The sequence below is a fragment of the Lynx canadensis genome, chromosome B3 (genome assembly GCF_007474595.2).
Source record: "Lynx canadensis isolate LIC74 chromosome B3, mLynCan4.pri.v2, whole genome shotgun sequence".
Classification (NCBI taxonomy): domain Eukaryota; kingdom Metazoa; phylum Chordata; class Mammalia; order Carnivora; family Felidae; genus Lynx; species Lynx canadensis.
In genome coordinates, this window is record NC_044308.2 from 41,749,826 (window position 1) to 41,770,339 (window position 20,514).

The following is a 20,514-nucleotide window of genomic DNA, read 5'->3' on the forward strand; positions in this document are numbered from 1 at the left end:
CATGTAGGAGAAGTCAGGGAAGAGGCTTTTCAGAAGGAGAAAGTGGTTGGCCATGGGATTTCGCCCTGCAATGCCAGTCTATCTCAGAAGGAGCACGGAGTGGGGAGGTTTGAGGCTCTTGGATTTAGGAATTCCGGGGCAAGAAGACTGACTGCGCATAGTACCCAGGTTTACCTGGACCGGGTGATGCCATGATCTTTAGTCCCTACTATGGATTCTGAAAGGCAAGCTCTCTCCAGGAGGCCTTCTGGTGGAATGCACCACCTCCTTAGGGCCCCCAAGCAGGGCAGGGTGTCCCCTCTTCCACAGGAACAAGGGCAGGGCTGTCTGAGATGACCTCTAACTGATGCAGCTGGATGGGCATTCCCCAGGCTCTCCCTGTCCCGTGATGCGTCTGCACACATGTCTCAACCACCCCTCTGCGGGATGCGGTCATGTCTGCGGGATGCGGTCATGCTGACGCCCACCTCAGGGACTCCCTCAGCTGTTGTGAAGAGCATCTGGGACCCCCTTTGGAAGGCCACAGTGTGAATTCCTCTTGCAAGACAACCCCGCTTCTGACAAAGGCCCAGGACAGGGGGTTGGAGGGGATCTCCACTCCCCAGATTCCTCCGGCTCCTTCCAAGCTCACATTCCTCAGTAAGTCCCTCAATGCTTTCCCCCATATGACCTTTATTTGCATCTCTTATAACATCCTTCCAGCTGTCTTCCTCCATCCTCTGGCTTTCATCTGCGGCCGTAACAGTCGACACCCCTTTCCCAGAAGGCACCTTGAAATCCTGTGCCTCCTTTCTCTACTCCCCTGCGTGGCAACATTTCAAGGCCTGGCTCAGATTTCATCTTCTCAGGAAGCCTTCTCCGATTTCCCTGACAGAGTGAATCTCTCCGGTCTGGAGGAAGCCCCCTCCATCCTTTGCACTTCTGTTTCAGCATTTCCCAGAGGCTGCTTCTGTTAGTTGGCTGGTTACGTGTGTGTGCTGGCCAACCCATTTATGAGCTTCTGGGGGTGGAAGGCTTTGCCATCTTCGTCTCTGTATCTGGGGCTGCCGTGTATGCTTGCGCAGGTTGGACACTGCACAAGAGCCCCCAGCTTGGAGGTGCGAGGTAGTGGGATCCGATGTAGGCTGCACGTTGCTCACCAAGCTGTGCTCCCTGGCAAGGGCCTGTATTGGCCCAGAGGAAAAGGTGGGTTTTCTTCTGTTTTATGTAAAGACGCTGTACAGACAAGGAGGGGCCCAGTCTGTACCCTTCTCAACACCTGAGCATTTTGCTTTGCAGGTGACAAGAGCTTCATGAACGTTTGTGGGATCAATGCAGTCCTGTTCTTCGATGTGAGTGCTACACGGTGATTCAAGGCCACTGGTCGTGTCCACACCCTATTTTCCAGCTCTGTCTCTGTGAAGTCCTTGAGGGATTTACTTTGTTATCCTGAAGAGGCTGCATACTTCTCTGACAGCGTGTAAGAAATCTGTCCGACATCGACCCCTTTCTGGAAAGATCTCAGCCCCTCCCCCACGGACAGCAGTCTGCCTCTCTCTGGCCTCACGTGGGGTCTTAGAGCCGGACCACATCTCTAGGTGGCTGGTGGAAGACCTATTACCAGTGAGGACTGGATCTAGCTGAACAAATAATTGTGCGTTTCTTTCCCTCAGAGTGAGAACTGTCCATTTTCCTATTTCCACCCTATTTCCATCCAGCCCTTAGTGTTGTCACAACTGCCCACTCTTTGCCTAGCCCAGAGGGAGGAATCTTATTAACAGGAAATTTCCTTCAGGGGTGTCCTTCAGAGGCCACTTGGACCTCCATGTAGGGAAGCCACAAATGGGAGGGAGGAGGGAGTGAGGGGTAAGCTGGCCTGTCGCGGTCCAAGGGATGGCTGGTTTTGAACGTGTACCTCACTTGGAGAAGCTGTTCCTGAAAAACTGAGACTCCCCAGGTGGACCTTAACCTTTCAGCCTCCTGTCCTTCTTCCTCTGACTTTGCTCCCCCTTCACTTTCCAGGACCCACATCTCTAGATGTCTTGGCTGGTCACCTTCCTTCTAGAAGTCTCTGCTCTCCTGCCTTCCACACCATGGCATACTCCCGGGCTCTCTGTATCCCTTCCCTCTGGTGTCCTTCCTGCTTTCCTCTCCCTCTGTCCACCCCTTGAACGCTGGTGCACCTCTAGTCCTACACAGTAGGCTTCCCTGCTTGGCCAATGGTGATGTGCTGCCTTGTAGCTTTTCTGTGCATCAACAAAGTACACACACACACACACACACACACACACACAGGTTATTTATTTTTAATAAATATGGTATCCTACTAGGCGTATGGACTGTGCTCTTGATTTCTAATGATAGCACCATCATCTCCTACTAACTGAGGCAGAAGTCTAGAATCCTCCTTGACTCTCCCTATTTCTGTGCTTTCCAATTTAACCTCCTAAATAGTTCTGGAATTGTCCTTCTCTATTTTGACTCTCACTGTCCACTCATCACCTCCTACCGGGATTATTACACTCATTTTCTAAAATTGGTCTTCTGTCTCCAGGTTGGCCTCTTTCAAATTAATCCTGCATATCAATGAAATGGTTTTTTGAGATGAAATTTATATCACATAAAAGCCATCATTTTGATCATTTTAAAGTGTACAGTTGTTTTTGGTATATTTCCAAAGTTATACACCCATCCTCATGATCTAATTCCAGAATATTCGAGCAGTATTTTTGCAATTCTGGTCCTTCACCTATTGGTGGGATGTGAACAAAATTTAATAGTTTTGGATCATTATGATTTTTTAAAAAATTTTTTAAATGTTTATTTACTTTTGAGACAGAGAGAGAAAGAGAGACAGAGCATGAGGGAGGGGCAGAGAGAGAGGGGGGGACACAGAATCCAAAGCAGGCTCCAGGCTCTGAGCTGTCACCACAGAGCCCAACGCAGGGCTCAAACCCACAAACTGTGAGATCATGACCTGAGCCAAAGTCAGATGCTTAACCGACTGAGCCACCCAGGTGCCCCACATTATGTATTTTTTTAAAACAAAGTAGCCATAGAATAGATCAAATAGAATAGATCATGGAACACTGTAAAAGGTGAAAAGGGTAACTATTATTTCATGGAAGTTTTGTTTCAGTTAGACTTTTTTAAAAGTATATTTGTGTGTATGTAGTATGTGTTTACTGTGGGTCATGTTAAAAAGAGGGGGAAAGGGAAAACCGCCATGAGTCTATGCTTTGTAGCTAGAGTACGTCCCTCCCCTCGCCTAATGCCTGTTCATGGTTCTCTAGCTTAGTCACTTGTTAACTAAGAAATACTCTTTGAGGGGCACCTGGGTGGCTCAGTTGGTTAAGCGACCAATTTATTTCTCCTTAGGTCATGAGCTCACGGTTCGTGGGTTCGAGCCCTTCATCGAGCTCTTCACGGAAGGTGCAGAGCCTGCTTGATGTTCTCTCTCTCTCTCTCTCTCTGCCTCCTCCCCACTCATGCTGTCTACCTCTCTCTCAAAATAAATAAATAAACTTTAAAAAAAAAAGAAAGAAATACTCTTGGGGCACCTGGGTGGCTCAGTAGCTTGAGTGTCTGACTTCAGCTCAGGTCACGATGTTCCCATTCATAGGTTCAAGCCCTGAGTCCAGCTCTATGCTGACAGCTCAGAGCCTGGAGCCTGCCTCTGACTCTGTGTCTCCCTCTCTCTCTTTCTGCCCCTCCCCTGCTTGCACGCTGTCTCTGTCTCTCAAAAATAAGTAAACATTAAAAATGTTAAAAAAAAAAAAAAAAGAACTCTTTGAAAGCATTATGGGCTAGCCACGGCTCTAGGCGCTGGGGACATAGCAATAAAGAAGGTAGATAAAAACCCCTGCCTTGGTCCAGTTTATATTCTAGTTGGAGAGACCTAATAAGTGCTCTGGAAGAACAAAATCAAACAGGGTCAGGGGTTTAGGAGTGTGGAATGAGAGAAGGAGGGTGTGGCAGTTTCGAAAGGAGGGTCAGGGCAGGCTTCACCAAGAAGTAACATTTCAACAAGACTTAGAGGAGGTGAGAGAATGAGCCACATAAGTATCTGGGAGAAGAGTGTTTTGGGCAGAGGAATAGACAGTGCAAAGGTCCTGGGGCAGGAGTTTCCTGGCTTGTTACAAGGCTCAGGAAGAGCTTGTCAGAGTGTGCAGTGCGGGGCGGAGGCAACAGAAAACGATGAGGTCAGAGAGTCAGCTGGAAGCCAGGCCTGTGGGGCCTGTGGGCCACTATAAGGACCTTGGCTTTTACCGTGGGGAACATGAAGGCCACTGCAGAGCTATGAGCAGAGGAATGACAGGCTCTGGGTCACATTCTAACAAGATCATTTACAGGATTCGTGCTCCTTAGGTTGAGGTTCGAGGTCCCTTATGTTTTGTTCCTGACTACTGTTCTACAGCCATTTTTTGCTACTTCCATCGGCAACAGCAACATGCTCTCATTTTTTTCTATGTACTGTGATGTCTCCCCACTCTGGGAGTCTCTCCACTGTCCCTCTCCCTGGAAGTTCACTCCTCTTTGGCCTGGCTCATCTCTACTCATCCTTTAGCACCCAGCCCAGATGCTACCCCCTGTTATAACCCCCTGCCTTTAGGCTGGGTGATGTGCACCCCCCCAACCCTCTAGAACCTTCCACGTATCTCTGTCAGTAGTTTACTTTATAGTACTGTAACTTCTGTGTTACCTTTCCTGTACATCTCCGATTCCCAGGGGACATGGGCTCTTGCCTTTTGCATCTTGTGACCCCACCATCCATACCTAGAACAGTGGTGCATGTGGTTCAAGGATGCATGAATACACGAATTGCTGTTAAATCTGCTGTTGCTTATGAGGACTCAGTGAGCTCAAAATCAATGGCTCAAGACCACAAAGTTCAATGCTCCCTGTTCCTTGCTCAGTGCACCTCCTCAACCAACACACTCCTCTCCTGGGTTCTCTGAGACTTTCCTGGTGGAGGCGGGGGAAGGATGTGATTCCCCATCATCCCTGGAGGAGTTTAATAGATGAGACAAACTGCTCAGTTGGAGGGGTGCAGGTGGGGAAGGTGCTCCCAGAGGAGGCGGCATACCTAAGGTTACGCTGTGCTCATTGAACTTGGGGGTCCCCTTGCAGTGTTTGGCTCTGCATCGAGATAAGTGCACACTGATACTTCACCACGTCCATTGTATCTCCTCTCAATGGCAGATTCCCTTTCACCCAAGGTGCTTCCTCAATATTAGACCCAGAGAAGGGGGGCCAGCCCAGTGTCTCTGTGGCCCACGGCGCAGACGGGGCTTTGGTATTTTTGAGAGTAAACTTGGGGGTTCTCCTCCAACATCTGGGGGAATCCTACCCCCGGTTACCCTACCAAAGCTCGGAGGTTAGGAAGGGAGAGAATCAGACTCCCCCACTAAGTTCCACTCTCCTGTAGCGAGAAATACTCTCAGACACACACAAGGACCGGACACTGTTGAAAATGAAATAAAAATTCAACACACCATTTTTCTCCTGATGGAATCGTCAGCTTTCCTTTCTTTCTCTCCTTTCTTCCTACAGGCAACCAAGAATCTAACTTTTCTAGACATACCAGAAAGCCCTTCTTCCAATAATTTTTGCAGCCTAGACATACCGTTCTTCTTCCCAGGTCCATTTCCTTATAAATATTCCAAGGTGAGGCTGCCAGCGGGTGATTTATTTACAAGGGGGTATCATTTCCTGCCGTTGTGAGTGGTGTCCATGCAAATGGCTGACTACAGCTCTCACCAAACTCAGCCTCCTTATCTATTTTAGATGAGACCAGGGTAATTCACTCCATCTCTAGTTTCAACTCCAGCCGAGCCAACAGGATTTCTGCTTTATAAATGTGAAGAATATGAAGAAGGGGGAAACTATAGAGACGACAAGCCTAACGAGTGGCTATTCTGATAGCCACCATTACTCATGACATCTGAATGCTGTCACAGGAAGGGCAGACACACATTGAATGCCACAATGCTGGAGCCTCTCCCAAAGTTTCCCCAGCCAAAAAGGGAACATTACAAAAGGGACAAGGAGAGCCCACCTGCACACTGCCAGGCCAGTCTTACTAAAGTGCTGCTCTGTCCGAAGCCTTCCCGGGCCTCCTCATCCACTCCCCCATGGTTCTGAACCTTTTGGGGATCGAGGACTCCTTTGAGATTTCCCGGAAGAGTATGCCTATGCCCACGTGTGGACCACTTCTGCTTGGGATCTCAGGAGATACATTGGAGTGCGGGGCAGCAGGTATAAGGCAGCAAATACTGAAGGAGGCCAGAAGGGCAGAAATCTTAGGGGACTGGGAGAGTCAGGCCCGGTGGACTTGGCTACACAGAGGAAATGAGAAGAGCTTCTAGATAGGAGAGATTCTTGAAGGTGAAAGAGCTGAGATTCAGATGGCTTGCTTGCAGAGGAACAATGAGGGGAAGAAAACTAATGTTTGTCCAACATCTACTATGTTCTAGTCACTGTGATTTGTTCTAGAGGGACAAAAACAGGTATGGTCCTTCACCTGAGGGAACACAGGGTCTAGTGGGGCAGGCAGCCAAGACCCAGGGTACCGTTCACAATAATACGAACCAGAAGCATCAGGGAGCAGTGGTCTGAACATAAAAGCCTGGAGGCTGTAGACGGGCTGCACTGGATGGGTGCCAATGCCCCCTGAGAATCCGCATCAACAGGGCAGAGGGTTGGCTGCCCCTTTCCAGTTAGGGGTTGGGTCACGAGGGCCGGGACCGGGCCCTTGACTCAAATGGGTGATGCCTCAGTTAGGGCTTTTGGAGATCTTGTGGTTCCAGCTGGTTCCAGCCCCTTTGACCAGACGCAAGGTGGGGTCATATCTTGTTTTCTGGTGTGGTGACTCTGCTAACCAAAATAACTTGTGCTGGCAGGAGCTCTTTCTGCAACTTATGGGCTGAAGACGGGTATCCTGGGAAGGGCAAAAACTGCCAACCAGTGAAATGTGAGGACTCCTCCATCTGACTCAGCCACTAAGAGAGAGAGAGAGAGAGAGAGAGAGAGAGAGAGAGAGAGAGAGGCAGAGACAGAGAGAGAGACAGAGAAAGGGGGAGAGGAAGGGAGTGAGTGGATGTGAGGGATGGTGAGGGAGGAAGAGAGATGCTCTGGAACTAAGTGGGGCTTCCTCTAGTGCTGAGGATGACAAGTATCTCAGTTCCTGGCCCAGCGCTGGGGAAGTCACAGGATGCTGACTTCCACTGAAAACAGCTTCTAGGTCCCAGGACTCAGAATGCCCTCCAAGGCACTGCAAAGCACACCTGCCAGGTGTTACCATCCTCTGAAAATGGATTCCTGTTGGGGCGCCTGTGTGGCTCAGTCAGTTGAGCATCCGACTTAGGTTCAGGTCATGATCTCACAGTTCGTGGGTTCGAGCCCCGTGTTTGGTTCTGTGCTGACAGTTCAGGACCTGGAGCCTGCTTCGGATTCTGTGTCTCCCTCTCTTTCTGCCCCACCCCTGTTCACGCTCTCTCTCTCTCAAAAATAAATAAACACTTAAAAAAAAAACCTTAAAAGCAAAAAAGAAAATTGATTCCAGTTGGGTAGCTGCTCCCCTCTTACAGGACCCAGAAACTACCCCTTTAGTTGGCTCCTGTGTGGTCCTGCATGATCTGTTACCAGGGTCCTCTTGTCTTGACCCTCAGGTACAGGGTCTGAACATACATCTGGCTGAATCACTTACCAGGTGTCCTCTCCAAAGGCCGCCTTATTCTGTGAATTGGAATCTGACAATGAGGAGGGATGCTACCTATCCTTCTTGCCCACTCACATCCAATCCACCCACTGAGGCTCACTCATTTCATTTCCACTTCTTCCATGTAGCATCAGCAAAGGAAGCTCACACTTCAAAAATTGGTCTGACACTATGCTGGGTGCTAACAACATCATTTCCTTTCAAGTAGACAGCAATCCCAAGACACAGAAACTGTTTAGCAGATGAGAAAGTTGAGTTCAAAGAGCATAGATGATTTGCCCGAGGCCACACTGTTGGTTAGGGTAGAGCTGGAATTTGGACACCAATGCTTCTGTGGCCTTATGCCCAGTGTCACAGTCACATGTCTCCCTCTCAAAGTCTGACCATGGTGCTGGAAGTCTAGACAACTCTTCTGAAAATGAGGATCATTTTATAGGAATAGCAAATGGAAGGAAGCCTTCTATCTGATGTGACTGGGACAGGTAGTTGGTTGATTAATAAAAAATTTTGGTTGTTCCGGGAAATCATAAAACAGGACACATATAATCTTATTTTGATGTGAATCCAAGGCCTCTCTTTTAAAAAAGAACCCTCGGATGACCATTTTCCCTGTCTGTCTCATATAAGCTCATGATTTCCATGTTCTGTTTTTATAAAGAGAAGAGAAACTTAAGTTACTTGCAAAAGAATGCGAGTGCAGAATCCTTCTATGTTTGTACAAAGCTCCTCCTCTGTGTGTGTGTGTGTGTTACAGTCATCTTGTCTGCATTTTATTCCGTAAGAATTTTTAGTGACTCACCTTTGTCAAGTTTTCCCAAAGCAACATGTGTGTCATAAAACAGCAATGAGTTTCTTTTGTTCCATACCCCTCTCTTTGGGTTAAGTTGCACACTTAAAATGTCAAGTGTAAGTGGCATAAACAGGTTTGGGAACAAAAACAACTGATTCTTGGTAAACATTTGATAGGAGCAGAAGTACAGAGATGCATCACAGATGAGCTCCTAGCTGGGGGCAGTGGTTGGTGGATTTATGCCAGGGAGTGGGGGCTGCTGAATCTGACCAGTTGGTTAAGGGGAGTTTGGGTAAGAGGCTCTGCACAGGACTTGACAGATCATTGAGGTGAGGATCAAGTGTAGACACCAGGTGTGAAAGGCTTTAGTGAAGTGGCATTCATATACTGCACCCACATGCCCCTCTCCCCCACTCACAAACCCTTCTGTCCTGGGGAACGCTAGAGGGCCCCTGACCGGTGGTCAAGAGGCCCAGATCTAGTTCCAACTCTGCCACTAACTGCCTCTGTGAGTTTAGACAAAAGGCTTAATTGCCTCACCTAGGTTTTCTTCTCTATCACCCAAGGGATTGGGTGACACTGTCTTGAGAGGCTCTTATCGTTAGTTCTGAACATCTCAGGGCCAGGCTTCTTGTTCACGCTTTTCCTTGGGTATCTCTGTCACTCCCAGGGTCATAGCATGCCCCCCAAAGTTTATCAACAGCCTCCCCTGTGTCCTGGGTTGAGCAGGAGACCCACATTTCCTGCTATTGACTTGGATGCCATACAAGCAGGATGAACAGATGAAATTTCTTAGACCTACTAAATCCAAAGGTATATATTCAAACAATAATTAAGACCATGTGGTTCTGAAGCAAACATACTCTCATATAACACTGTAATATATGATAAAGGCAGTATCACAAAAAAAATAGTGGGGAAAGGAAGTAATGTTCAGCGCTGGAAAAGTTGGGTAGCAGTTTGGGAAAAAGTCTTTTAGACTCATATCTCAAACTATACAGTAAAATATATGTATACCTCAACATAATAAAGGCCATGTACGACAAACCCACAGCTACCATCATATTGAATGGTGAAAAGCTCAAATCTCTTCCTCTAACATCAGGAACCAGACAGAGATGCCCACTCTTAACACTTCTATTCTGCAAGGATTGGAAATCCTAGCCACCCCAATGAGGCAAGAAAAAGAAATCAAAGGCATTCAAATTGGAAAGGAAGAAGTAAAACTGTCACTATTTGCAGATGACATGATATTATACGTATAGAAAACCCTAAAGACTCCATTAAAACACTGTTAGAATAAATGAATTCAGTAAAGTTGCAGGATGCCAAATCAGAATACAGAAATCTGTTGTATTTCTATACACTAGTAACAAACTATCAGAAAAAGAAATGAGGAAAACAATTCCATTTACAGTTGTATTAAAAAAGAATAAAGTGCCCAGGAATAAATTTAACTGAGGAATAAAAGACCTATACACTGAAAACTATAAGACACTGAGGAAAGAAATTGAAGACAACACAAATAAATGGATATTGCATGCCCGTTGAAGAATTAATATTGTTAAAATGTCCATACTAACCAAAGCAGTCTATAGATTCAATGCAATCCCTGCCAAAATTCTAACGGCATTTTTCATAGAAATAGAACAAATAATCCTAAATTTTGTACAGAATCATAAAAGGCCCCGAATAGCCAAAGCAATCTTAAGCAAGAACAACAAAGCTGGAAGCATTATGTTTCCTGATTTCAGACTATATTACAAAGCTACCGTATCAGCAAAGTATGACATTGGCATAAAAACAGACACATAGATGAACGGAACAAATAGAAATCCCCAAAACATCGAGCTTCCCCCCCCCCCGCCACTGCCCCGCAATTGGGCTCACATTGACAATGTGATTGGGATTCCCTCTCTCTGTCCCTTCCACACTGTCACTCCCACTCTCTCTCAAAATAAATAAATAAACTTAAAAAGAAAAAAAAACAAAAGAGAAAGCCCTGAAATAAACCCATGTGTATACAGTCAATTAATTTATGACAAAGGCACCAAGAGTGTACAATGGGTGAAAGCCAGTGTCTTCAATACACAATATTGGGGAAACTGAACATCCACATGCAAAACAAAGAAACTGGACCAGTGTCTTACAGCATACACAAATTTTGACTCAAAATGGACTGAAGACTTGAATGTAAGGCCTGAAACCATAAAACCCTTAGAAGAAAACATAGCGATAAGTTCCGACATCATCCTGAGTGGTGATTTTTTTTGGATTTGATGCCAAAGGCAAAAGCAACAAAGGCAAAAATAAACAAGTGGGACTACATTAAACTAAAACACGTCTGCACATCAAAGGAAACCATCAACAAAATGAAAAGGCAACCTACTGAATGGGAGAAAACATTTAACATATATCTGATCAATGGTTAATATTCAAAATATATAAGGATACAACTCGTACAACTCAATAGCAGGGGAAAAATAATCTGACTAAAAGTGAGCAGAGAATATGAATAGACATTTTTCCAAAGAAGACATACAGATGGCCAACAGTACATGAAAATAGCTTCCATATCACTCATCATCAGGGAGATGCAAATGAAAACCACAATGAGGTATCATCATCTTACACAGGTCAGAATGGCTAGTATTAAGAAGATAAGAAATGACAAGTGTTGGTAAGGGTATGGAGAAAAAGGAGCCCTCATGCTCAGTTGGTGGGAACGTAAATTGGTGTAGCCACCATGAGAAACAGTATGGAGGTTTCTAAAAAAATTACAAATAGAACTATCATGGGATGCAGCAATTCCACTGCTGGGTATTTATGCAAAGAAAATTAACACATTAACTCAAAAAGATATATTACCTCTATGTTCACTGCAGCATTATTTACAATAGCCAAACTATGGAAACAACCTAAGTTTCTCCAATGGATGAATGAACAAACAAAATGTGGTGTGTATGTGTATATATACATATAATATATTAATATATACACATATATGTAATATATGTTAATATATGTTATATAATTATATATAATATATGTAATGGAATATTATTCAGTCTTAAAAAAAATAGTGAAATCTCACCATTTGCAACACCAAGGATGAACCTTTGTGGGCATTTGGCTAAATAGAATAAGTCAGACAAACAGAAAGACAAATAGCATTATGATCTCGCTTACATGTGCAACTATCTAAACAACAACAGCAGCAATGATAATGACAACAACAAGCTCATAGATACAGAAAACAGATTGGTGGTGGCCAGAGGCAGGGGGAGGAGGGTGGTGAAATGGGTGAAGGGGGTGAAAAGGTACAAACTTCCAGGTATAAAATAAATAAGCTCATGGACTGTAATGTATAACATGGGGACTACCGTTAATAATATCATATTATATGTTTGAAGGCTGCTAAGAGAGTAGATATGGAAAATTCTCGTTACAAGAAAAAACATTCCGTAACTACGTATGGTCCTGAATGTTAACTAGACATATTGTGGCGATCATTTCACAAAACAGTAGTCTCCTTATCTGTGAGGATATGTTCCAAGACCCCTGGTGGATGCCTGAAACCACAGAGAATACCAAACTCTCTAAGTTTTTCCTATACATATATAGCTATGATACAGTTGAATTTATAAATTAGGCACAGTGAGAGATTAACAGCAATAACTAGTAATAAAATAGAACAATTACGCCAATATGCTCTAACGAAAATTCGATGGATGTAGTTTCTCTTTTTCAAAATACCTTATTGTACTGTACTCACCCTTGTGATGATGTGAGATGATAAAATGCCTACATGATGAGACGTAGTGAGGTGAATGGTGTGTGCATCACGACACAGCATTAGGCTACCACTGACCTTCTAATGATACATCAGATGTTCTGGACCACGGTTGACCACAGGTAACTGAAACCATGAGAAGCAAAACCACAGATAATGGGGGGACTACTATACACACAAATATTGAATCACTATGTTGTACACCTGAAACTAATATAATGTATGTCGATTATACCTCAATTAAAAAATAAATGGTGGATTATTCTTTTTTTTTTAAAGTTTATTTATTTATTTTGAGAGAGAGCGAGTGAGTGAGCGAGCATGGGGGAGGAGCACAGAGAGAGAGAGAGAGGGAGGGAGAAGGAGAGACAGAAGGAGAGAGAGAATCCCAAGCAGGCTCTACGCTGTCAGTGCAGGGCTCGATCCTATGAACCATGAGATCATGAGCTGACCAGAAATCAGGAATCAACCAACGGACTGAGCCACCCAGGTGCCCCAGTGATGGATTATTCTTAAATTTAAAACAAATTGCACTAAGGAAAGGCGGGAGAAAATATAACTGAATGTTGCCAAAGCCTCGGATAGAGGTGTCCGTGAAGTCTAGAAGCTACAGATAAATTCACAAAGGAAAAGAACAATAATTTCCATATGTAAAAATAGGTAAAATATTTTATAAAATAAAGAGATAGGCAAAAAGGGGAAACATTTTCAGCTAAGATAAAACATTAATGGTTAATATATTTATACAGAACTCATAGCCATTACTAAGAAAACCCATGAGATTCCAATAAATAAAAGGGCATAAATCATAGACAAGTTACAACAGAGAAAATTCAACTGGTATGGTGAAAAGCCCAACCCTTCTAGTAGTGAAATGAATGGAAATTACAATAAGGGCCAGATCCACTAACTGAAGCAGAACATGAAAATCCTAGCATGTCTAGTGCTGACGAGGATAGAGGTGAGTATCAATCCCAACCCTTTGGAAACTGATTTCACTTCAAGAAATTTTAAAATTATTATTATTTTTTTTTGGGGGGGGGGCAATTGCTTGAAAAGCCTCCTAAGAAGATAATGTTCAATATAGATAAAGCTTTTTCTAATGAAGAAGTTCATCACATTTTTTATGGAACACCATACGTGTTACAGAAGAGGAAAGAATTAAGTATCATGTGGCACACTGACCCAATAAACTGTTTTGCAGACATTAAAAGAATGAAGACCGCAACGCAATGTGTAACATGGAGAGTATGGTTAATAACATATGGTTAATAACATAAAACAGCTCTGTATGGGGATAGATGGTAACTAAATTATTGTAGTGATCACTTTGTAATATATAGAAATGTTGAATGAATGTTGGCCACCTGAAAGTAACATAGGATTGCATGCCAACTATATGTCAATAAAATAAAATAATAAAGAACTCTGGAACACTGAAAAAAATAAAAAGATTCCCAACAGTAGCAAGGGTGGGGCGCCTGGGTGGCTCAGGGCACCTGGGTGGTTCAGTCGGTTAAGCATCCGACTTTGGCTCAGGTCACGAGCTCATGGCTTGTGAGTTCGAGTCCTGCGTCAGGCTCTGTGCTGACAGCTCGGAGCCTGGAGCCTGCTTCGGATTCTGTGTCTCCCTCTCTCTCTGTCCTTCCTCACCCCACCCCCATTCACTTTCTCTCAAAAATAAACAAACACTAAAAAAAACTGTAATAAGGTAGAAAATTAAGTTTACATAGCAATTCAGTGAATCTCTTTGAGCTTCAAGTTTCTTTTTACTTTATGTTATTTTAAGTGAAGTGCAGCTGACATACAACGTTCTATTAGTTTTAGGTATACAACATAGTGATTTGACGATTCTACACATTATGCAACTGAGCTTCAGGTTTCTTCTTAATGGAATGTGATGGTAATAGTACCTTCCTCCTGAAATGTTGTGAGGACTGAACGAGATGGCCCGTGCTCTGTGTTTAACCTGGCATGAGCCATGGGAAGCTTGCAGTAACTGTTGGCTAATGTTATGTTCATAATTGTCAACTGCAGATAATAAATAGCTAGAACGGAGGATGAAAAAATAATAATAGTTCTGTTAGGGGGGTGGGGTTTACAGGTGATCGTTTCCTCTCTTTTCCAAACTTTACATATCGTGGATACGTTTTGTTCATAATCTTACCAATTTTATTGAGGTATAATTTATATGTCATAAAACTTACCCATGTGAAGTATACCATTCAATGATTTTTAAAAATATTTATCTGGTTTTGAGAGAGAGAGAGAGAGTGCACATGCACGAGCAAGCGGGGGAGGGGCAGAGAGAGGGGGACAGACGATCCAAAGTGGGCTCTGTGCTGACAGCTGCAAGCCCGATGCAGGGCTTGAACTCATCAACCCCGAGATCATGACCTGAGCCTAAGTCGGGGCTCAACTGACTGAGCCACCCAGGCAGTCCCATTCAATGATTTTTAATACACTTACAGAATTGTGCGACCATCACCACAATCCATCGCCAGGAAAAGGTCCCTCATGCACCTTTGTAGTCACTCCTCATTTGTACCCCAGCCCCAGGCACCAGCTGCTCTGCTTTTCTGCCTCATAGATTTCACCTTTTCTGGATATTTCATGTAAATGGAATTGTACAATATAGGGTCTTTTGAATCTGGTTAACTTAAATTTATAATCTTAGGAGTTAAAAAAAATAGCTTGCTACAGCTGTTGTAAAACAGAAACAAAGTATGTATTTTCCCTACAAAAGGGAAATAATAATGTGACATGATAGAGTATATCATACAGCATATATAAACCTATCAGACTAATACCTTGTGCACCGTAAGCCTATACAATGTTGTACGTAAACGAAATCTCTCCCTTATTTTTAAATGTTCTATTTATTTATTTTGAGAGGAAGCATGATCAGGGAGGGGCAGAAAGAGAGAGAGAGAGACAGAGAGAGAGACAGAGAATCCCAAGCAGGCTCTGCCCTGCCAGTGCAGAGCCCAACATGGGGCTCAGTCCCACGAACTGTGAGACCACGACCTGAGAAGAAATCAAGAGTTGGACGCTTAACCAACTGGACCACCCAGGAGCCCCTAAATTATCTCTCAGTGAAACAAAACAAGACCAAAAGCAACTCCTGAGTGTGACGGTTCTTTACATTTGACCCAGCCTAGCAGTGTCCACCGGGGTTCTGGCAGGAAACAGATGACCCCTCATAAAGGTCAACGGAAAGGAGTTTAATAAAGGGACTGTTTGCCGAAGGGTTGGTAAAATTAAGGGAACCAACACTGCAGCATCCAAGGCTTCTTCACCAGAGAGATGTTCCCACTTCTAGGCTAAAAGGGAAGGGCAGTGTTACTGGAACCTGGAGAGAGCTGTAGCCACAGAGGACAGGCCACCCGGTGGGAGCTGTGGCCTGGGAAGGAATGCAGGAGGCCGCCACCATGGCCTGCAGGGAGGGAGCCGGTGGGTGGCAGGAATCAGTATTCCACCCTCACTCTCCGTGTTCCATCTCACCTTCTACTGGGACCCCCCTATTGGCTGAACCCAGCTGGCAGGCAGGAGTGTGAAAGCCCAGGTAACACAGTCCCTGATGTCAGCTTCCAGGGCAAGAGCAGGGCAGAGAAAGGCCAAGAATGAGCCCTCAGAGGCCACAGAGAGAAGCCAGTACACAGCTTTCCCACACGTGTCTCCCTCCCTCTCTACCTTCCTCCAGCACAGGACTTAATCACAGTGAAGGACTCTGAATGCTTTCCCCAGACCACAGATGTTCTTTCTGGATTCTGGACCTCTTGGGGCTTCAGGAAGATGGCTTCCCCAATGGGCATTTTATTCTTCCACAGAGCATTAGCATATCTCACTGTAAATATGTGTTGGCATGACCAACTCTGACAGGAAACCATTGCTTCCCTGGAGGGTAATGGCTGTTTTATTTATGGTGCCTGGAAGGGTACCTGCCACACGGTAGGTGCCACATAAATATTTGCTGGACCGAAGAGAGTCTTCTAATTCTTTTGTGCTTCCCCCACCACCCACAGCACCAACCCCAGTGCTGACAACTGGCTTAGCGGATGGATTCTGGTATCCTGGTGAGAGATGAATAACCTCAAATTTTCAAGTTTCCTTCTGGGACAATTCAAGTCCATTATGGCCTCAGATTTTAGGAATATGCTAATAACCTAATGAAGGCGGGAAGAAAAGGCACGGATGTCTATTTTGTACAGAGGCAAAGTGATTTCCTTGGTTTCGAGCAGCTTAAATTGCTTCATTTTCTCGGTGGCAGCTATCCCACATGAAGTCAGCGTCTCTAACCGTTTTTTCTTGGCCCTGAAAGGAGCTTGTCACCTCTGGTTAGGGAGACATCAACCACCCATGAAACAGACCTGACAGGGTATATGTAAGACAAAAGAGTGAAGCGGAACGAACTCAAAGCATGCATATACAGCTAATAGGAACTCTGTCAACAGGACAGAAATTATCAGACATTTTTCCCACTTAGCTGGTTCTCAAACTTCTGCAAAAATCTTCAAAGGAAAGAAAAAGAAACAATAATTTTCAGATTCAGTCATCCTCTCGGCCAAAATAGATGCTTCTATGTGCAGCCTCGAGGCCAGTGGCATTTCCTGACTGACCGTGGCCGTGAACATTCCATTGGGGCATCGACTTCCAAATATTGTCCCTAGCAGGGAGGCTCTAGGCTGACTCCCAGCCTCCTGGCCCCGTGGCTCAGAGGATGCTCGGGAAGCCACAAAATTGGGATGAGTGCCACAAGGCAGGACGGAAAAATTCCCAATGCTGGGCCGCAGGGCAGAGCTGTCTGGAAAGAGGAGAAGGGATGAAGTGTGGGAGAACAATTACTAGCTCTGTGGAAAAATACAGAATGAATCCAACGTCACCCAGATAACCCTGCAAATCCCCTTCCAGGAACAGTCCAGAGAGCAGTGTGGAGTAATGAGAAGATGATCCTCTGAGAAGAAGACCCATTTTCAAGTCCTGGCTCTTGTTCTGCCATTTACTGGCTGGGGGACCTGAGGGTTCTTAGGAGTCTATAAAAAATAATTTCCTGTTGGCTCCTTCCGAGGAAGGCAGCAGAACGTAGTGGAAAGGGCATGGCTTTGGAATCCTACAGATTTGAGTTCGAATGTGAGTCTCTTATTTACTGGAATGCACGATACTGCTTTTACGTAGGATTTTTAGCTGGGCACATAGCCACCAAGGTAAACACTATGTTTCTCAGCCTTCCTCATGGCTGTACATGACCACATGACTAAGTTCCAGGATTGTGAGTGAGAGTAGGTGTTTGGCTTCCTCATCTGCCCAGAAAGTGAAGAAGTATGTCCTGCCCTCCCCCCTTTCCTGTTGTCTAGAAAGCAAACTTGGTGGGCGACTCACTGTGGATCACACAAGTGCCCCAGGTGACTGACGGAAGCAAACACAATTCATTTCTGGAACGATGCAGTGACTCTCCAGGCCTCAATGAATTCCCCAAAGTTCCAAGGCACATATACTCACAGTAAAAGGCAAGACACAGACTGAGAAAAAAAAATATTTGCAAATCACGTATCTGACAAAGGACTTTGTCTTAGTTTGGGCTGTTATAACAAAGTACCATAGATTGGATGGCTTATAAACAACTGAAATTTATACTCAAAGTTCTGGAAGCTGGAAATCTAAGATTGGAAAAACAGCATGGTTCGATTCTGGTGACAGCTAGTTTCTTGTATCCTCACGTAGCAGAGAGAGGGCTAGAAAGCAGTCTGGAGTCTCTCTTACAAGGGCACTAATTCCATTCATCAGGACTCTACCCTCATGGCCTTATTACCTCCCAAAGGTCCCACTTACTAGTATCATCACATTGGGGGGTTGGGATTTCAACGTATGAATTTTCAGGGGACACAAGCATTCAGTCCACAACAGACGTGTATCTGGAATATACAAAGAACCCTTTCAAGTCACTGATAAGATACACAACCCAATTAAAAAGTGGGCAAAGGATTTGGACAGACATTTCACCAAAGAAGAGAACTGCATAGCAAATGAGCACACGAAAAGTTGTTCAAAATCATTAGGGAAATACAAACTAAAACCACAAATAGCCTGCTACCACGGCTATCACCAGAGACAGATAATAACAAATGCTGACAGGTATGTGGAGAAATCAAAATCCTCAAATATTACTACTGGCAGGAAGCTATTTCAGAAAACGATGTGTCAGTCTCCTAAAAACTTAAATTTACGCTATGACCCAGCATTTCCACTCTCAGAGAAATGAAAACATGTGTCCACCCAAAGACTTATGAAGTGTTCACAGCATCCTTAATCATAACAGCCAAAAGGAGAAACAGGCCATTAGTGGAGGGATACGCCAAATGAACTGCATCCATGCAATGGAGAACCAAGCGGAAAGCGAAGTGAAGACGCCAGACAGAAAAAAACCACATGTTATGTAATTCCATGCACGGGAAATGTCCGTAAAAGGCAAATTGTGGGAGACGGGAAATAGACTAGTGGTTGCCTGGGGCCAAGAGTAGGATAAATGGGTACAAAAGGTCTCAATGGGGTAACATAGGAGTTCTAACACTCAGTTACGGTGATGGTTACAAAACTTGGTAAACTCATTAAAAACCATTGAATTGCATACTTAACATGGGTGAATTTTATGAATGTAAACGATATCTCAATGAAGCGAAAGACCCAGGTTTGCAGCCGCTGTTAGGCTGCCATGGCTTCTAATGCCTCGCCGAGCTCCGCCCCAAGCACAAGGGTAGGTAAATAAAGAGGTGTCCACGAACGACGGCTCCTACAGAGCAGATGCACCAGACCCTGCGATTCCACCAAGGGTAAAGCCCAGAGGAAGCCACCTGCTACAAAAGCGACTCGCAAGAGGGCGCCCTCTCCTGGAGGGTTGCCGAAACATCATCGTTACAGGCCTGGTAACTGGCCCTCTGGGAAATTAGCCGTGATCAGAAGTCCACTGAACTTCGCACCCGCAAACTTCCTTTCCAGCAGCTCGTGCTAGAAATTGCTCAGGGCTTTAAAACAGATCTGGGCTTCCAGAGAGCAGCTATTGGTGCTTTGCAGAAGGCGAGTGAGGCCTATCTGATGGGCCTTTTTGAAGACACCACCTGCATGCTATCCATGCCAAACGTGTAAGCATTATGCCCAAAGACATCCAGCTGGCACACTGCATATGTGGAGAACGTGATTAAGATTCCACTAGGATGGGGCACCTGCGTGGCTCAGTTGGTTAAGTGTCTGACTCTTGATTTCTGCTCAGGTCATGATCTCAGGGTTCAGGAGTGTGAGTCCTGCATCTGGCTCTGCACTGACAGTGAGGAGCCTGCTTGGGATTCGCTCTCCCTCTTTCTCTGTCCCTTCCCTGCTCGCGCGCTCTCTCTCTCTCTCTCTCTCTCTCTCTCTCTCTCTCTCTCTCAAAAATAAAATAAGTAAAGGTTAAAAAAAATCCACTATGAGGGAAAACATTTCATTCTTTAAAAAAAAAAAAAAAGAGGGGCGCCTGGGTGGCTCAGTCGGTTGAGCATCCGACTTCAGCTCAGGTCACGATCTCGCGGTCCGTGAGTTCGAGCCCCGCGTCGGGCTCTGGGCTGATGACTCAGAGTCTGGAGCCTGCTTCCGATTCTGTGTCTCCCTCTCTCTCTCTGCCCCTCCCCCATTCATGCTCTGTTTCTCTCTGTCTCAAATATAAATAAATGTTAAAAAAAATTAAAAAAAAAGAAATTCTCTTCTTTTTGTTATTGGTAGTTCTGAATATTACATTTTTCCCCCCATGGGGTCAAAAGGTACCTAAGTATCTGACTGCGAGTGGGAATCAGGCACTGGCAGTATTTCCATTTTCATTTATGCGTGAATTTTTAATACAAATGCAGGGACTTAAAGCATTAATGCAAATCAAAATGTTTCTGTGAACACATCTCAGCAATTCAACTTTACAACGATGACAAATAAACCTGTTACATTTTTCTGGACAACGCCAACATTTGGATTTATTTTTTTTTAAATATTTATTTTTGAGAGACAGAGCACAAGTGGGGGAGGGGTAGAGAGAGAAGGAGACCCAGAATGGGAAGCAGGCTCCAGGCTCTGAGCTGTCAGCCCAGAGCCCCATGTGGGGCTCGAACCCATGAACCACGGGATCGTGACCTGAGCTGAAGTCGGATGCTTAGCCGACAGCCACCCAGGCGCCCCTGGATTTATTTCAAACACAAGTAAATTTCTTATGGATAG

The 20,514-nt window shown here is 44.8% G+C and overlaps 1 pseudogene; it reads left to right on the forward strand.

The window, feature by feature from the left end:
• Nucleotides 1–19,478, forward strand: part of LOC115516984 — a 118,344-nt pseudogene extending 98,866 nt beyond the window's left edge.
• The last annotated feature ends 1,036 nt before the right edge of the window (nt 19,479–20,514 follow it).